We start from the raw sequence: 5,431 nt of genomic DNA on the forward strand, positions 1-5,431 counted from the left end.
ATGTGTCTACTAGGATTAGCTCCTTAGGATGAGCATCTACATACTTCCAATCCTTATGTAAGGATGTTTCAGAAATGGATGCATCCAAGTTTCTAGTTGGAGAAGGGGTTTCATTCAAATTCAAAGAATCGAAATTAACATCATCATCAAAGTCATTTTTCTTGATTTCAAAAATCTCATTGAAAACAACATGAATGAATTCTTCTATAATTAAAGTCCTTTTATTGAAGATACGAAAAGCTTTAGAAACCGAAGAATAACAAAAAAAAATTCCTTCATCGGATTTAGCATCAAATTTTCCTAAGGCATCTTTTTCATTCAAGATAAAACACTTATACCCAAAAACTTTAAAATATGAAACATTGGGTTTTTTATTATTCCACAACTCATAGGGAGTTTTGGTGAGTAAGGGTCTTATTAAAACTCTATTCAAAATATAGCATGCAGTGTTTACGGCTTCGTCCCAAAAATATTTGGGTAGGCTATGTTCATTCAACATGGTTCTTGCCATTTCTTATAAATTTCTATTCTTTCTTTCTACTACTCCATTTTGTTGAGGATTTCTTGGAGTAGAGAAGTTGTGGTTATATCCATTAGATTCACAAAATTCTTAGAAATCACGGTTTTGAAATTCACCACCGTGATCACTTCGAATTGATGAAATCATAAAACCCTTTTCATTTTGAACAGGTTTACAAAACTTGGTGAAATATCTAAAGCATTCATTTTTGTGGTTCAAAAATAAAGTCCATGTGTATCTACTATAGTCATCTACAATGACGAAGGCGTATTTACTACCTCCTATGCTTGATGTAGAGATTGGTCCGAACAAGTCCATATGGATCAATTGTAAGGGCCTAGATATGCTTATTTGATTCTTAGATTTGAAACTACTCTTAATTTGTTTTCCTAATTGACAAGCATCACACACATTATCTTTGATGAACTTGATGTGAGAAATTCCTCATACAAGTTCTTTGGATGATATTTGAGTAATTAGTTTCATGCTAGCATGACCTAATCTCCTATGCCAAAGCCATGCATCCTCATTCAAAACTGAGAAACATACTTCATTGCAAAGATCATTGATGTTAATGGTGTATACGTTATTCTGTTTTAATGCAATCATAGATGTGTTTTTGTGTGGTTTTTCAATGATGCAAGCATTAGATTCGAATTTGACAATATATCCTTTATCACACAATTAACTAATACTCAAGAGGTTATGTTTTAAACCATCAACTAACAAAACATCTTTAATAAAGAAGTTGGATTTGTTACCTATAGTTCCTTTGCCAATGATTTTACCCTTGTTGTTGTCTCCGAAGGTGACATAGCCTTCGTCTATGCTAGTGAGCTTAGAGAATTGAGATGGATCTCCGGTCATATGCCTTAAGCATCCACTATCAAGATACCATCTCTTGCTCCTAGCTTGTGATGGTGTATGTCTCTACAAGAAAGGATAATTTTTAGGTACCCATTTACTTTTGGGTGCCTCAAAAACTGATCTACATCGTTTATCAAGTTGCATAGAGTTTGTCATGGTTCCTTTAGGAACCAAAATTAATTTGTTCGGACTAATTTTCTTGTATGGACAATAATACGTTTTGTGTCCATGTTTGCAACAAAAGTTGCATTTGCTTTGGTGTCGAACATGTAGGATGGGGCCTTTTATGAAGGTGGTTGGATTTTGGTGAGGATTTCTCACAGATCCGATCCCACTTCTATTAGGAACGTGACCCTTGTTTGTAAGGATCATGTTTAAAGGGTTGCTACCAACCTCGAATTTCTTCAAGGTGTCCTTAAGTAGCAAGTTTTCCTTTTGGATAGTTTCTAGATCATGGCATTTTATACAAGAACCTAAACTATCATGATATTCAGTTTTTAACTTATCAAAATTACAAGTAAGACTATCATGCTCCTTTTTTAGTAATTTGTATTTTCTACTAATAATCTTATATTCATCAAATAAGTCATGGAAGGCATTTAATAACTCATCAAATGATAAATCTGCATCAATTAAATTTGTTACATCCTCTCCGATGGCCATTAAGGCGTAATGAGCAACTTGCTCGGTTTTGGACTCCTCTTCTTCAGACGCGCTCGAGTCATCCCACGTTGCTTTGAGTGCCTTCTTCTTTGATGTTCTCTTCTTGGCTTGGGGACAATCACTTTTGTAGTGTCCCGGCTTTTTGCACTCGTAGCAAATAACTTGGTCCTTTTTAGGTTTAAGTTTATTTTTTATGTCATTTTTAAACTTGTTTCTCTTAATGAATTTTTTGAATTTCCTTGTTAGAAGTGCCAAGTCATCGTCATAGTCCTCGTCACTTGAGTTTTCTCTCAAGTGGTCATCTAAAGTTCTAAGTGTCATATCCTTCCTGTTCTTTGGAAGGATGTCTTCTTGCTCTTCATGAGCCTTGCATGTCATTTCATAGGTCATTAATGACCTGATTAGTTCTTCAAGAGGGAAGTTGTTTAAATCTTTAGCCTCTTGAATAGCAGTGACGTTAGGGTCCCAACTCTTAGGAAGGGATCTTAGAATCTTATTTACTAGCACAAAATCCGAAAAACTTTTGCCAAGTCCTTTTAGACCATTGACGACATCCGTGAAACGGGTGTACATGTCGCCAATAGTCTCACTCGGTTTCATTTGGAAAAGTTCGAAAGAGTGTATCAAAAGATTGATTTTTAACTCTTTCACTCTACTTGTGCCTTCGTGAGTCACTTCGAGTGTATGCCAAATATCAAATGCGGTTTCACAAACCAAAACATGATTAAACTCATTTTTATCAAGCGCACAAAATAAGGCATTCATAGCCTTTGCATTAAGAGTGAAAGTCTTCTTTTCCAATTCATTCCAATCGATCATTGGAAGAGAAGACTTCGAATATCCATTTTCAACAAGATTCCAAAGTTCAAAATCCATTGAAATAAAGAAGATCCTCATTCGGGTCTTCCAATAGGTGTAGTCCGTCCCATTGAACATGGGTGGACGTGTAATAGAATGACCCTCTTGGTTTCCGGTGTATACCATCTCTCTTAGGTTTTAATCCATTTAAGAGTTAACCCCGCTCTGATACCAATTGTTAGGATCAAGAGCACTAAGAGGGGGGATGTGAATTAGTGCAGCGGAAAACTTTCGATGATTAAAATCGCGTTCGTACGATAAGAGCGATTTCGGTAGAAAATCCGATTCATAAATCACTTTAACTTGTAATCAAGCAAGATGCAGTTAAAGCAAGTCTATGAAGGCAGTTTGCAGTTGCGATGGAAATTAGAATGTAAGCGTAAACTGAAATTTGATGTTCGTATGATAAAACTGATTTACGTCTAAACGTCGATTCGGAAAATACTGAACTTGAAACACGATCGTAAATGCGTAGAAGGCAGTAAGCTATTGAGGAGGTTTGCAGTAAAGATAATATACTCAAAGTAAATGCAAACCGAGATTTAGAGTGGTTCGGTCAATCTTGACCTACATCCACTTCTGGCTTCTTCCACCGATGAGGTCACCGACATCCACTATAGGCCTTCCTTCAATAGGCGAAGGCCAACCACCCTTTTACAGTTTCACTCCTTTTGACGGGCTTAGGAGACAACCTTACAGAATTTTCTTTCCTCACTTGACAGATCAAAACTTGGAAGAAAAGAGGAAAGATAACTTTTAACTCATACTACACTTTTTGAGCTCTCAAAAACATAGAGTAAGATCAGGATTTCGGTAGTTTTTGGTTACTCTGTCTTTGCTGAAAGGGTGGGGTATTTATAAGCCCCAACCCTATTTGAATTCCACGATCAAAACTGTCAATTCTCGAAATTCCGGGGTTTGGCGGTTGCACCGCCTGGCAGAGCTCGAAGACTGAGCCTCTGGGCGATGCCACCTCCTGTCAAGGGCGGTTGCACCTCATGCCAGAGCTCGGAGACCAAGCTCAGGCGGTTGCACCTCTATCAAAGGCGGTTGCACCGCCCAGCTAGAGCTCGGAGACTGAGCCCTAGGCGGTGCCACCACCGACCCAGGCGGTGCCACCACCGACCCAGGCGGTGCCACCTTTGGCCAAGTAATCTGGGTCTGAATGGGCTGATCCATTCGGCCCAATTTGGGCCTTTCAAGGGCCCAATTGCCCCAAGATTAAATTAATAGGATCACCTCCCATTTCTAACTTAATCATCGTGCTAACTACAAATTTCTTAAGGCATTTACTGCAACTTGCTCCGGTGCGTCAATTGCTTCTTCCGGTGAGCTTCCAGCGAACATCCGACGAACCTTCGGCAATGCTCCGACGGACTTCCGGCAAACTCTTGGACTTGCGACGATCCACTTGGTGAGTTCCGACGAGCTTCTTTGGCAAGCTCCTGGACTTCTCGGATTTGTTCTCGCAAAACCTCCAACGACCGTCCGGACTTCCGCCGAACTCTCGAACCCCCAACATGATCATAGTCTTGACTCCGGCGTAACTTTTGCTACATGTCTTACTTTCATTGTAGTTAATCTTGCATACTTATCTCAACATATGGATTAGATAACAAATGACAATTGAGATCATCATCAAAATCCGAGATTCAACACTCTCCTCTCTTGAAAGATCAAAACTTGGAAGAAAAGAGGGAGGAGAACTTCTAGACTTTACAACACTTTTGAGCTCTAAAATCACAGAGTAAGATCAAGCTTTCAGTGCTTTTGGGTTACTCTGTCATTGCTGAAAGGGTGGGGTATTTATAGGCCCCAACCCAATTTGAATTCCGAGCTCAAAACTGTCAATTCCCGGAATTCCGGGGTTTGGCGGTTGTACCGCCTGACTGGGGCGGTTGCCCCGCCTAGCAGAGCTCGAAGACTGAGCCTCTAAGCGATGCCACCTCCTGTCAGGGGTGGTTGCACCTCATGCCATAGCTCGGAGATCGAGCTCAAGCGGTGCCACCGCCCAGCCAGAGCTTAGAGACCGAGCTCAAGCGGTTCCACCTCTGTCAACGGCGGTTGCACCACCCAGTCTCGCTCGAAGACTGAGCCCAGGCGGTGCCAATGCCTGCCTAGGGCGGTTGCACCACCCAGCTCTCATGGGAAACCCTCTCTTGGACAGTGCCACCGCCTAGTAGGAAATATGGTCCGAATGGGTTGATCCATTCGGCCCAATTGGGGTCTGTCAAGGGCCTAATTGCCCCCAAATTAAGTTAATGGGATCATCTCCCATTCCTAACTTAATCTATATGCTAACTACGATAATTCTTAATACATTGACTACAACGTGCTCTGGTGTGTCAATCGCTTCTTCCGGCGAGCTTCCGACGAACTTCTGGCGAACATCCGACGAACCTTCGACGATGCTCCGATGGACTTCCGGCAAACTCCTGGACTTACGATGATCCACTTGGCGAGTTCTAACGAGCTTCTTTTGGCAAGCTCCTGGACTTCTCGGATTTGTTCCCGCAGAACCTC

The sequence above is a fragment of the Musa acuminata genome, chromosome BXJ3-7 (genome assembly GCF_036884655.1).
Source record: "Musa acuminata AAA Group cultivar baxijiao chromosome BXJ3-7, Cavendish_Baxijiao_AAA, whole genome shotgun sequence".
NCBI lineage: Eukaryota > Viridiplantae > Streptophyta > Magnoliopsida > Zingiberales > Musaceae > Musa > Musa acuminata.